The sequence below is a fragment of the Acomys minous genome, assembly GCF_964271855.1.
Source record: "Acomys minous genome assembly, chromosome: 1".
Classification (NCBI taxonomy): domain Eukaryota; kingdom Metazoa; phylum Chordata; class Mammalia; order Rodentia; family Muridae; genus Acomys; species Acomys minous.
The window spans coordinates 45,211,801-45,226,707 of NC_140483.1; the positions used below are offsets into that span (position 1 = coordinate 45,211,801).

Here is a 14,907-nt window from a genome sequence, read left to right on the forward strand (position 1 = left end):
ACCGATTTTTTAGCTATGAAGATTGGTACTCCATGAAGATAATATAGACAGACACTTGTGTATATCAACTATTCCCAAATCTTCACAATTGCATTAGTTTTGCTCTGTATTTAAATTAGTGGTGATAGAAGGCTTATGCTAATTAGCATATTGCATAGCAGCCATAAAGACTCCTGCATTCAAAGTGTGCATACATAAAATATTATACTATAATAAACACTTAGAATAAACCTGATTTACTTTGATTAATTTTGCTTTGTTTTTCAAACAGAGTCTCACTTCATAGTTGAGAATAGACTAAATCTATGTAGCCTAGGCTAGCTATTCCTGAAGTCAGAGCAATCCCCTAGCCTCAGTTTCCTGAATTTAGGGATTTGAAGCAAAAAATATCACAAGTGGGAATGCATGGGATTTTAAAATACGACAGCTGAATAAACCCACAATGTTTTGTAATATAACGTTTCCAAAAACTTGATTAATTTTGTGATTCTCAATTAAAATATTTTAAATTAAATGTTCGTTGGAATATAAAGGCAAGTAAATGTGAATCTATACGTAACTATATGTTATATACTGGCCACTATTGGATTCTCAGCAATTTCAAATGCATGCTTACTCAGTTCTGCTCTTTCCAAGCTTAGATTGTTTTTTAATAGTGTAATATTCTAGAGATAGATTTAAAAATTAACAAGATGCAAGAGTCCAGAAAAGTTAATAAAAACTAGGTCAATTCTGATGAGGTTGGCTGATACAGAAATCAGGAAGAAAAAGTCTATCTGTAAGTATTCTTTCACAATAAATCTATAATGGAATTTAAATGAAACACACCATTATGAGAAAATAATTCTTACATAGTACAGTGGTATAATGCATTTGAACGTAATGTTCATATATTTATTAATTTAATCAATAAACGTGTATTTTATAGATTTAATTTGCTGGAACTATAACATGATTGTTCCTTTATTAGCTATTAGGGAGAATTTGTTATTCTTTGGGTGCTCTTAAAGGCATCTGAGTAAATTAGGGCTTATACATTAAAATAGGTACTTACAACAATATGTAAGAAAAGTCAAACTATGGATAAGCATATTTTAAACTGTAAGCATAATAAACTTTTACAAATAATAAATTAAGATTGAAAATAACAGATTGAGAATCAGTGTTTTCTTGAGATTACGTGTCCTTTTCTACATCTCAATTCATACTACCTCGTGATCCTTCTGCCTCCGCCTCCTTCAGCAAATCCAACTGGCGAGCATCACCACAACCAGCCATACGTTCTGAATTAAAAAATAAACCTCTAAATAACACAGTGATTTTAACCATAAAATGTACATATGCAACCCATCCATCAAAAAGCATTAATCATGTAAATTCATCTTTGGAGGAAATGGATTTATTACTGGATCAAAATTGGGATTACTTGATAAAAAAATGAAAAATTTGTTACTTTGAATATTAATTAGGAAGCATCCCAAATCTCTTTGCATTATATATCTCAAATTTTATAAAGAGGAGTAATTCATAACTTATAAAATAATTATTTATGAAACTTCTGCAATTAGATATGAATATTTGGGAGAAATTGAACACAAGTGTTCTATATGGCTCATTAGATATTCTTGCAAAGGTAGTCATAAGACCCTTAAAATGTTATTGTCAAGTACACTTTAAGACAACTGTGAAATGTTGTATTTGCCATTTGATACCAGCAGGAAAGCAAGAAACTGGTTGCTAAAACTTCTAGCTTAACCTACCAGGTATTGATTGACTGGAAAGCCCATTAGTAGTCATATTAAATTTCAGCTTAGAAGACTCAATTCATTTTTATAGAATGGAATAAACATTATTACACTTTTCTATTATTTAAAAATTGAAATTGTCCATGAAAAACAATGATATGCAAACAAAAAGTAGTACTTTTTGTCTTTTGCCCTCAATGGGAATTTATAAATTATAAATGTTGAAGTCATAAAATGATATAATATACATAATGGTATTTTGAAATACTGTTCAGAATTATATGACATGTCTAAAAGAAATTCTCTGAGTAGTTGCTAAATTAAACACACAAACATTCAGAAATCACCTTCCTTCATTATAGTAAATTGAATGTAAGTTTGTAAGAGATAGTATAAAATACATTTTTTAGATTTCTCTACTTTAGTATTATATGAGAATATATTTTATTTTATTTGAAGCTGGATATTATCAAACACATAAATATAAATTATCTAAGAATCATCACTTTCTGACATTGACTGACAATATGCAGTCAGTTATTAAAAGTCTCATTTTCTAAAAGCGTCTGTCTTTTCATAAAATCACAAATTCCAAGGTAAGTATTTTGTGAATAAAATAACAGCTACTGTGTTTCAACAAGTGTGCTTTTTCACTTTGTAAAAATTTTATAGTAGTAAAACTCAAGTGGCACCATTGCACCTTAGACTAAGAATACTTCATACTCCCATTAAACAGTTGGGCCAACACTTCTTCTTGAGAGGTTAAAACACTACTTTGAGTGTAAGAAATTCAAACACAATGGAATCTTTTGAGTGGATGAATTATTGTTTTTGTAACATGCTTATCTTAAATGTATTTAATTTTTATCTTGGCATATCTTTAGAAAGCATTCTGATTTCTCTGTTATTCATGTGAGAACTGAGAAAAAATAAATTAAAACCGGTAGGAAAAAGTCTCAGTAGGACAACAGAAATGAGGTAGAGATGCAGAGATGTGGCAGAAAGTGCTGGATCTACCAAAAATCAACCTTTTCTGTAAACTTCCTCTGAAGTAAGGAAGCTGCACCAGTGGAAAGTGTGTTAGAAGACTTCATCATTGATCCTAAATCCTGAACATAATTGCAAACACATATGGGATTTTCTTTTTAAAAACAATTTATGCAAACCTTGTCACATCATACTGTTATCATAGTTTCATTCAGACTGAAGATATTTATATCTTAATGTCAATTTTCTATATCAGTAAAATTTGTGAATCTTGTTCTAACTAGTATCTTTTCACTTGAAATATAATAGAGATACAATAAAAATAATAGCAATAAATAAAGGACCAACAATGAAATATCAAAGTTATAAAGTCCACAACTATGTATCTGTTCCCTCCTGCAAAGAGACTCCTATGAAGAACTATTCAGGAAGGAAACTGTTTTACATTAAATAAAACACCAGTCTAGTAGCACAGTTAATGGTAGAGATGGTATGTACACATTTATATACTTTGTCTGAACACCTACACTTTAATATAAAGGCTTCTTTCAACTGAGAGTTGATTTACTTAACTGTAGTACAATCAACAGGCACTATAATTTATAAAGCATACATTTGTACAATAATGTTGGGTTTCTTAAAACAAAATAGACCATTAGAGAATGGAATAATAGACTAATTTGTTCAGAGTAAATGAAATAGATCCTTATATGATATTCTGTATATTTCACTTCAAGGTTGATTTAAACAACTATATTTGACATAAATATATTCTCCATCAATCCAAAAATTGATACAGACACACATACACACAGCATGATTATTACAATAAAACTTCTCAGACTAAAATGCAAAAGAAGGGACAAGTTGAAATGTGTTAATGACTTCTAGTATGGGATAAAAATATCATTTGTTTCAAACTAAGAAAAGTACCATATCTTAGCAATTTTCCAAGCCAATGTTGTAATTATTTATTCAATATTTTATCAGTGAATCTTACAAGCAGAAAAAAAATAATTGATCCAGAGGTCCACATCAATAAATGTAGGCACTAAAATTATTTCCACAGATATTGTTAAGATAATTTCTTTGACAAAATGTTATTAGCAAGTAGCGTAGTTTTATGACGGTGTCTTATTAATTTGCCGGGTTTTATGCTTCACTACCAGTTCCTTTAACTAAAAGTAGAATATAACAAAATTATGACAGTGATAATAACACAACTTTAGACCATGCAGATATACTGTTACTTTAATTGAAATAAATCTGATAGTGGAAGAAATCTAATTCCTCAATCTATGTATCTACCAAACTTTCAATTTAAAAACAAAAAGATGCTTATTTTGGTGTGCTCCCATAATCAATTTCTCTCTCTCTCTCTCTCTCTCTCTCTCTCTCTCTCTCTCTCTCTCTCTTCTCTTCTCTCTTCTCTCTCTTTCTCTTTCCTCCAGTATTAAAGCTGTTTTTCTTAGACTTAAAGATGTCTGTACTGGGTACATGTAAAACCCTGCCATTGGACAATCTCCTCTTCCTCCTCTAATTTAGTGCCAAACCCATGCATTTTTGTTTTCAAGACTGAGAAAATAGAACACAAATGTCCACAAAAACATTCTCCCAAGGAATCAAAATTACTTTTCTAGTTCAAGAAGCCCTTAATAGTTCTCCAGTTGCCCTCTGCCGAGGAAGGTTTATGACCCCAAGAAAAGACTCATATAAGGCATTACTGCCACTGCCATTTCCACATTTCATTAGGGCTACCCACACCTTCCTATAACTTCCTACCTTCCCAATCACTCCCTCTCACATAGGTCCATTTTATCATTTTTCTACCACAATTCAACATTTAAATAAAATCACACAAAACATCTAAATGAATACACATTGACCCTTTAATTGATATTATAAATACTCATGAATATGAATATTAAGAAGTTATGGATCTTTGGACCATATGAAAAGTATTCTGTAGAGTGAAATGGAAATATCACAAGATAGGTCAAACACAGACTAGACTATATGGCTGCTGATATCATATAGACATTCAGTCCTTACCTGGGTAACTGCATGATGACAAACAAATCAAAAGAAAGTCCCCAAATTCTGAATCATCTGTCTCCAGGCTGCTGTGATAGCTTTACAGCTTGGGGCTTTCTTCTTTGCTTACATACATGTGACTGGCTATCCTTTGCAAGGGATGCTAGGGTTAATTTTTAACCCTGGTCACCTCCTCCTCTCTGCAAACAGCTGTTTGGCAGCTCACACAGCAGGGAAAGTACATTTTACCCTTTCATGTAGTCTCTAAACCATGTTCCCCTTACAAGGAGGTCCCTGATCTAGAGGACTGATCACGTTCTGGACCTAAAGGAAAGTACAAAGCTTTCTGATTCAACTCTTAGGGACTAGGAGAAGAGCCATCAAACACTTCAACTCTCTTCCACTGTTTGGCTACAGACTCTGCAGAAACCTGCAGCCCAGAGTGCCACCCCCTCCCTGGTTGGTCACCTCCCCTCCAGAGCAGAAAGCCAAGAAATGGGTCTTTTTTCCTCTCACCCCCACCTCCAGGAAGGGCGATGAGCAATATAAAAACCAGAACTTTACAGTGGCTTTAACATAATCCTGTAGGTCCTAAGACCCTGACTGCACATAGCATTGCATTCCAAGCCCTAGCTCCAAGTTGAAACCCAACTCAATTCATCCTACCGCCCTCAGGATTCTGTGAGTTAGTGAAGGAAAGAAAGGAAGGGGTGGTCATTAGGAATACTTAAACACTGATCTAAAAAAGTCCTTCAGCTATCCTAAACCCTACTAAGCAGGCAGATAACGACAGGCAATCAGGGCTTTTAAAAACCGGCATCCCGGGGTAGGATCGCGCGCTATGCTTAGATTCAGATTCAGCTCAGGAATTTAATAAAGAAATTGCAAGGAAGAGAGGAGTTACGAGATTGCAGAAAAACAAAAACAAAAACAAACAACAACAACAACAACCAAAAAGCAGTCTCTCGTTCCCAGAGAAGAGGTTTGGGAACCCTGGAAAACTGGACACTCGGCGTTGTGGAAGGTTGAAAAACCCTTTGAGCCCCACTCTCCTAGGCTGCAAATGTCCACCAAGAGCCCCGCAGGGCTGAGAGTGTAGCCTGCGCTAGCAGGTCGGGGACTCCTTCCCCACCCTCCCTCTCCCGCACCAGCACAGAGCCCTGGACCAGCCAGGCGATAGCGTTTTGCCCTCCACGTTCCCAGAACCCAGGAAGCTTAGATGTAGCTAAAAGCCGCCTTGAAATCTCCAGATACAGTAGCCTGTTGCTAGCCCTCTGGTTAAAGCATTCTTGGCTGCAAGAGCCCTGTCTCTCCTGTCAATTTCCCCCATAGAAGGCTGAGCCCAGGGTTCTAAGACAGCAAAACGCACTTACCTAGACTGCGAATGTCTGCGCCTCACTGTGCCACACTGATTAAGCAGAAAAAGGTCTGACTGCACTGAAAGTTTTCTCCTTTCTCTCTCTCTCTCTCTCTCTCTCTCTCTCTCTCTCTCTCTCTCTCTCTCTCTCTCTCTCTCTCTCTCTCTCTCTCTCTCTCTCTCTCTCTCCTTCTACCCTTGCGCAATAGCAGTAGTCCTCTAGAGAGAATATTTGAATTGGCGAATTACACCAAAGCCTCGTTTTTTCAAATGAAGTCACAGACGCTAATGGCCTTGGCTTGTAGGGGAGAACCGACTGAAGTGGCAAAGACCGCAGGTAGAAACTAGCGCTGGGTGAGGGATGCCAAGAGGTGCGGATCACTGTGTCAGCCCCAAGCCATCTCCTACTCAGTGGGAAGCAAGGGGGAAAGCCCTGTAATCTGGCGGGAGGGGGGGGGAGGGGAGGGAAATGTGGAGATGCTGCAGCTGGAGTTACTTTTATATCTAGAAGCTTTAAAGGCTTTTGAATTAAACAGAAAGAAATCATTGCCTAGATTGTCGCGTCAGCCATCAATGACTGGAACAGTTCTTTCCCAGAGATTAAAAAACGAACACCCCCCCCTCTTCAAAAAACAAAACAAAACAACAAAGCATGAAAATAACTTAGGAAGCAGAGGCTTGAAAAATATATCATCACCTCTAGCCACCCTAATAAAAGTGTGTGTGTGTGTGGGGGGGGTGATATTTCAGAAACTTGTCCTTATTGAGGGTAGGGGGGTAACACAGGAAAATCCTCAAGCTGCTTATAGATTACTGACACATGCAGGTTTGTGTTTGATAAATAAGAAACTCTTGGCCCAATGTGAAGTAAAAACCAACATTTAAAGGTTCCTCAGTGCAGCTAGGTGGGATGCAAAGTGATCATCAGTTAAAGCCCATAGAAATGGTCATAAAAGCACAATGCAGGGGCCGTATTAACATACTTCTTAAAAACTGAGGGCAGGGGTAGGTAGGCAAGGGTGAAGAGTGAGACAATTAAATTTTTCTTGTAAAGTCCCTTCCTGAATTTCAGTGTATTAAAATCCAGATAATCAGCAGCTTCTGATAGATCTCTTTATCTCAAAGAAGACCTCTCTGATGAATTAACTGTTCCTTGACATGATTCACATAAGCTAAAGGCACTGCAAAATGCTGCCTAACCCGGAACCACGATGACCAAAATAATGTGTCCATGTGCATTTAGGATACTGTATTAAGAATGCGGCCCTCAAAACTCAGACTCCTTTTCTTGCTAATATAGTGTCACATTAGTATTTAGGATCCTGCTAAATCAATAGACACACTTTCCCAAAGTCCCCCCTCAGCCCTTCAGTTGAGTAAGATAAGATGAGCACACACTGATCAGTATACCCTTCTGCACATCAGAGGGACTCGTGAACTTTTTCGAACCCAGAAATAGCCACTCTCCTACAGGCATTTTCATAGACTAAGAGAAAGATTACCTTTTCAAATGGCACAATGCTGTGTTCAAAGAAGAGCACAGTTTAGGGAAGTGATGTCCGTGTTACCTGATAGAAACTTGTAATATAAGTGGGGAGAGGGCATTTTTTTTTTTAAGAAAGAAAGAAAAATGTATTGGGTTGCCTCTTTGCATGTGCTATATCTTACTAATTTCATCATGTACTAATGGTCACATAGTTAATTGCAATCTGAAAGTAAATATGCAGAGAGGAGAGAAAGAGACAGACAGAGAGAAAGACAGACAGACAGAGACAGAGACAGACACAGACAGAGTGAGACAGAGAGAGAGGGGGGGGGAGGGAGGGAGAAACGAAGTAGTGCTATTAAAAAAAAACACAAGTAGTAAGTTACTCATCATATGTAAAGAAATACTTACCAAAGGAAATTTAACGAAGGAAGATGACTATGGGAGAGTACATCCAGGTTTCAAGGAGATAGTTATTCCATGGTCTTCCAAAGCAGTTGTAGATTTGTGAGCTGTGAGGCAGTAGGTCTGGAAAATAATCAGCAGTTCCTGGTGGCATCTAACCAAGTGAAAGACACTTATTCCAGGGCATCCAAGAACTCAAAAGTGAAGGAGGCAAACTGTGAAAGAAGTGCTTTTTTACTGAGGATGGTTAGCAGTGGGGACCTTGTTTTATGATGATCCTCTGGTGAACAAATTTAGCGAACTGCATGTCCCCACACTGTGAGTAGAGACAGAAGCTGGGTAACGCAAGAGAACAGGATGCATATCGCAGACAGTTCTGCAAAAAGAAGTAAAAGCATGTGCTGAAGGCAGGGAGCAGAGAACTAGTGAGCTAGGCTGTAGTCATCATCCTCAGAGAGCAGCAGCAATGATTTAGGCTGCTGGGGGAAGATCCAATGAGAATTCAGGAGAGCCTCCTCTCGGAAATTCTGCAGGATCTTCCCCCTTGCATTTCTTTACAGAGTTTACCTATGCTGGGAACATTATCATTAGGATTAATAGTATTCCGTGAGTTCATTTCACTAGCAATTCCCTGAAACCCTTTCCCTTGCAGAAACTGACCGAGGCTTAAGAAGAAAGCCTGACATAATACCCACCCCAAATAAACCAGCAGGACGGGTTTCATTGCTTGGATCAAATCCTCGGCGTTTTTTTTTCCCCATTGACAGGGGCTGGGAGATAAATGGTTGAAGGTCTTAGTCACTAGGAGTTTTCCAGGGTGCTGTGCTTTGGAGGGTTAGCAGGGACGCAGAAGTGGGTGCTGGGACGCTTAAACGGCAGCAGCCCTCCTAGGTTCCTCCACTTCCTTGTAAAATCATGCTGCCTGTGTTTAAGGCAATTGCTTTCAGTCCTGAATCCTCAGCGCCAAAAGCATGCTCGAAGAAGCTGGATTTTAGGGCAGTCCCTGGTCCCTTGAGGGTGGGGTAGGAGGGGTACCCGAGTGATCGCCTGCGGTTTTGTTTGCCTTGCATTAGATACCTGCAGTTATCTAGCTCAAGTAGAGAAATAGCTTTGCTATGGATTGTATTGTTGTGCCATTTTCCTGTCCCGATACCGCATAAATGATCACCTGATCACTGGATCGATTGGGTAAGATTAGCTTAATCTCTTCTCTCGGTTTTTCTTTCTGTGACCCCCATCCTCAGCTCTCTCCGTAAACCTATTATTCCTTTACCACCACCCCCCCCCCGTCCTGCTTCTTTCCTTGACTCTGCCCTATCTTCTCTTTACCCCCTTTATTCCCCGAAATCTATTGCCACTGAGAAATTGTCTGGCCGAGAAGCTGGTAACACTGTGACTGTTTTGTTTATTTATTTATTTTACCATGGAGTAAAATTTTTACCACCTCCGTGTTCAAAAGGTTTTCTCTGAGAAGATTCTGGCTTCCCATCTTTAGAGAATCCCTGAATAACTGAGAAGGTGTGGAGAGTGAAAGTCAGGTAGGACAACAGTCTTGAGCCCTGGACTCCAGCTCAGTCTTGCTGAAGCTTAAAAACTAGGCATCTTCCTGTTTTAGAAATAAGAAGAGATGGTAGCCTGGAAATAGATTCATTTGTTGTAGGAACGAAGTTTTTTTTTTTTTTTTTTTTTTGAATGATAGAAGGGCTGAGCATTTGCAATGGATAAAAATGGTCTTGGTAAGTAATCTTGTTTTCTGCGGTTGAAAAGGCAACACATAGCTTCTCGGTGACCCATCCCCCACTCCATTCATTTATTTCCTCTCTGTATGTAAATCACGGAGGAGCAGGGTAAGTGGAAATTTTCTTTTCCTCTTTCCTGGGAGAGTAGAACCCGGCAAGTGTGAATTTGAGCTGGGGAGGGGACTTTGGAAACAATACCAACACTGTAAGTTCCTGTATAAAAATACTCACAGGTAAAGTAATCTTTGCTCTCAAGGGGTGCATTTAAGGGTCTCATCACCTTTAACTGTTTATTTTCTGAAAATGAAGTGAATTTGGGAGTAGCAATCCACACTTATTTGTATTATGAGAACACTTTAGCTATGTTTAAAATTAATACTCTCTCAGACACAGTAATAACAATGAATGCCTACTCACATTCTGCCAGAAAGATAGCACTAGAAATCTTTTCTTAAGTGTGTATCTTATTTTACATTCCTGCATCTGATACAAATGAATATTGTTCCAAGTGAATATTGGCTGGTCATAATAAGGGCTTGTGGCTTGGAAAGAGTCCAGAGAACCACAACCTGTGCATGCTTATCTTGAAGAGATGGCATGTACGAGCTTGTAAAGAAACTGGATAGCTCTTAATAGTACTGCTTTTCTATTCTGCTAAATGTGGAGAATAACAAGTCTTGGAAACTGTGTGAACTTTGATTGCAAGCACAAGCTGACTATGTGGATCCAAAATGGCCCACGAGTCTATGAAACAGGAAAGCATTGCAATTTTGAATCATGAAATGTATTTACTTGGCAAAACAGTTATATTAAAAATGTTCCTCTGTTGTTAATTCTGCTGCATTGCCTTATCTACAAACTTCACTTGTAAAAGATAAGTTAATTGGTACAAATATACATGTCTATTGCAAACAAGAGGACATAAGCCCCAGAAGAAATATATTATACTAGAATTCCACTGATTAAAAAGAAAATTATCTTATGATAATTAACATTGTAGAAAGCAGTACTATAACATACAGAAATAAAGACAGTTACATGTTGGACAACAGAGATAAATCAAAATATGTGTGTGCTCAAGGATCTATAGTGTTATAAGTATTAACACTGTCAAAGGCAAAATGTATTGAATATGTTCTGACATAAATTTCCATTCTCTTTTCAGGATGCAAACTGTCCCAAATGCTGTGAACCAGGACATGTTTTTACTCAGTGTCTCATTTTCCAACAAGATGGATGATTTCTGTGTGTCTCTGTGTTTATAACAGAGGCTGACAAATTCTGCTAAGAGGACCTGAGGCCACATAAAAGGCACCAACATCAAGATACGTTCATTACCAATACAGTTTAACAACTGTGGCACATACAGTGTATACGTTCTTTCCCTGGAGACCACAGAATGTTATCCAAAGGCATTTAACCTAAATGACTGTTCAGAGGATTGTGAAGAGGAATGGAACTTACATCTGACAGTTGAAACAAAGTTTTATTTTGTAGCCATTCACACTGATGCACACTTATATTCAGTAATTGTACCATCTAGAACTGAGGCAGAAGAACTATTAAATTCAAGGCCAGCCTAAGCTGTGGAGCAAGACCTTGAGTCAACAAACGAACAGTGTGTGCGTGTGTGTGTGTGTGTGTGTGTGTGTGTGTGTGTGTGTGTGTGTGTGAATGTAATGTTGTGACTCTTAAACATTTTTTTAAAAAGGACAGGAGAAGAAACATATTGATTTTATGATTCTTCGAACCTTTAGAAACGTTTTATGTTTTTCATATTAACAATTCATTTATATGATATTATATTATAAGATTACTTAACGCAACCCCCACACAATGTCATAGACATTATATTACTCATCATCTGTCTTCAGAGCAAGTATGGTTTTTACAATGCTCTAAGAAGGTAAATATTTTAGTTTCAAGTTGAGAGGCTTGTTTCTTGCATTTCATTATGCTAATCTGAAGATATTCATTTAGCCTAATACTAGTGATGAGTGCTCCTTGTTTTTCTGTCTTGTCTTCCTTCATAGCTACAAATCAATATATTTCACCTACTACTTGACTAAAAATCTGCCAGAACATCGTATTCAAATGAGCAAACAAAAGGATATATACATTCCTTTAATCCTTGTAAGATGTCTCTCTCTCTCTTTCTCTCCTGTGTGTGTGTGTGTGTGTGTGTGTGTGTGTGTGTGTGTGTGTGTGTATTTGTACGTGTCTGTACATAAGCTCTTATGCCATGGTCCACCTTATGACACAATCTCTTTCCACTTTATGGACTTCTAGGATTGACTTTTTGATTTTGGTGGCTTGTACTCACTCTGCTGAGCTGTCTCACCTGTCCCCTCAAAATATACATATCTTATTATGGAAATCACGTTGCAGTTTGCTTGTAAAGAAAACTAGATGTTCTAGTTACCTTTAATATTACATTAAATTTGTAATAAAAATATGAGCCCCATAGGGAAGGGTATAACACACACACATGAACACATATAGATAGATAGATAAATTGTTGCCTGCATATGAAAATTCCATATTTGACACAAATTTATTCATGCATATTTGTCCTCATCAAGATATTGAAATTTATTCACTTTCGTCTTCTTGCTGTGTTCATTTTTTCTTCAGAGCATTCCTGTAGAAAATGTCTAAAGTTTCTTTTGAATCTTTGAGTATAGTAATCTCGATGTTTAATTTGATAAGATCAATTAATAAACTGACTCAGTACATTTGTAAATTTGAATCTCAACTAAGAAAGTTTTGGAAGTAGCCAGTTTATAAAGATAATTTAGTCCGTACTATCATGCTGATGAAGAAGCTGAGAACTACAAAGTGACATGGTTATTATCAGCACATGACAGCTAGTTATCTGAGGGATTTGAAATACAGTTTTCTAAGTTTTTCTACTACTGTGAATTCTATATCAATTATATCCTTTAGTACATTTTCTAGCAGGTATCATTTGAGATTATGAAAGACAATAAATGGAATGGAAGAAAAACAGTGCAAAGATTAATAAGTTGTTGTTAGTTGTGTCAGAACTTTTCCCAAGCTACTAATTCCATTTCTACCACAAATTACTCCATGGAGACCCCTCCGCACCCAATATTATTTGAAAAATCTTGAACACCTTAGTGCTAATTTGTCACGGAGTGCTGGCTGTTTCACTCAGTGCATGTGTTGGGTTGTCTTTGGTCTCTCTTACCTTATATCATACTGTGTAGAAAGTCTAGCTACCTGCAATATAATATTTTATCATGCCACATCTGATTTACTTCTTAAATGTATACCTAACATAGAAAAGGGTACAAAGAGAAACACAATATAATAAATCTCATATAAAAGAAATATTCTGAGCTTCTTATAATGGAAATATGCAGAACAAAACACAACTAATCAGGGCCCAAAGATGCTTGCAGAGACTGAAGCACCAACCAAGAACCATGCATAGACTGGACCTAGGCTCCCTACACAGATGTAACAGATAGGCAGTTCAGGCTTCTTGTGGGTCCTGCAGTAAGGTGTGTGTGGGGCGGGGGGAGGGGGGGGGGAGGCTGTCTCTGACATGGACTCTGTTGCTAGCTTTTTGATCCCTCCCTCCTGCTGGCAGAGATGCCTCACAAGGCCATTGGGGAAGAGGACATGCTCAGTCCTGATGTGACTTGATGAATGGGAGTGGGTGGGTGAATGCTCTTCTCTGAGGAATAGGGAAAGGGAGAGGGGGAAGAAGGAGAGGAGGAAGGAGGCTATAATCAGGGTGTAATGTGAACAAATAAATTAATCTAAAAATAAGAAAAATGTCCAATTTATAATAAAGTAACAAAATCTTAGTCATTTAAAATTACACAAATTTCTGAAAACCAGAAGATCAAAAACATTTTTCCTCAATCTTTTATATATGTCAGCATTTGAATATTTTATGCATGTATGTATTTAATTTAATTTATTTATTTGTTTATTCAGGAGGCCTACAATGAATTTGAGCATCAAAATCCATTTGCCAAATGCTCTTTATAAATTTTACAGGAACAAGAGCACCAAAAATAACAAAAATGAAATCTAAACATTTTTAAATGCCTATGATATTCACTTACCAAATAAAAATGCTTAAGCTGAAAGCATCGTTTATGACTTATGGAAATGTTGCTAGAAGCATTTGTTGAATAGAGTTTGAACTACTGCATGTGTTTGTGTGCTGAATACCAAGTCTTTACATGCATACCATGCATATGGAGCTGACTGCATTTCAGATCACATTCTATCAACTACTATTTCCACACAGGAAAAAAATTACAATTGGGTTTTCATCATGGAATTTTTTTTCTCTCCTTTTATATTCCTATTATCCAACACAAAGGAAAGGCTCAATAAATGTTTATTTAAAGGCTGAAGATAAATACTTCATTAAACTAGCATTTTAAATAATTCTTGCTATACTTCATTTACATAATTATTTAGAAATATGGCTAGAGTAGAGCATTTTTTCAAAATATTTTTACAGTATTTGTTACACTTTGTCCCAATCCTGTTAGAAATGGCAGTCTTCACAATCAACTCTATGGATTATAAACATGTTACTAGACAAGTTTTTAACTTGATCTTTTTACCATTCTGTGGAATAACACAGTATGAAATTGGAGAAGTGAGGTATAAGGGAATTGAAGATCAGTTATTAACTTGTCTTGATTTGTCGGTTTAAGTTGTTGTGATAAAACATCATATGTTGGATGGCTTAAACAAGAGAACTTTATTTTTCTCATTCCGAGGAACTAAAAAACCGCCAGGTGAAGTTTCTGTAAATGTAGTCCCTGAAGAGGGTCTAGCTTCTACTTCCTTTTTGCAGGGAGAAGCCTTACCGAATTATATCCATTCCATTGATTATAGATAGATAGATAGACAGACAGACAGACAGACAGACAGACAGACAGATAGACAGATAGATAGATAGAGGGAGGGAGAATAAGTTGGAGAGACAGTAGAACAGATAAGAAGAGAGAGCTTTTTCTTAATTCATTGATCATAAGCTCCTGTTATTGGCTCACTGGCCTGCCAAATGTATTTTTTTATATAAACTAGTTTTATAATCCAGATAATTATTTCACAATATTCTATTTTTATCCAAAACTGCATTGGACATTTTATTTCAAT

The 14,907-nt window shown here is 36.9% G+C and overlaps 1 protein-coding gene across 3 annotated transcripts in view; it reads right to left on the reverse strand.

The window, feature by feature from the left end:
• Nucleotides 1-8,422, reverse strand: part of BRINP3 (BMP/retinoic acid inducible neural specific 3) — a 374,180-nt gene extending 365,758 nt beyond the window's left edge. Inside the window, exon 1 of one of the 3 annotated variants that reach the window (XM_084793294.1) lies at nucleotides 8,021-8,422. The gene's annotated coding sequence lies outside the window, so the exon portion shown is untranslated. Of the gene's footprint in view, nucleotides 1-4,784; nucleotides 5,213-6,139; nucleotides 6,491-8,020 lie in introns of those variants that run through there. The other 2 variants (XM_084793295.1, XM_084793296.1) reach the window with 2 other exon arrangements.
• Between the last annotated feature and the right edge of the window lie 6,485 nt (nucleotides 8,423-14,907).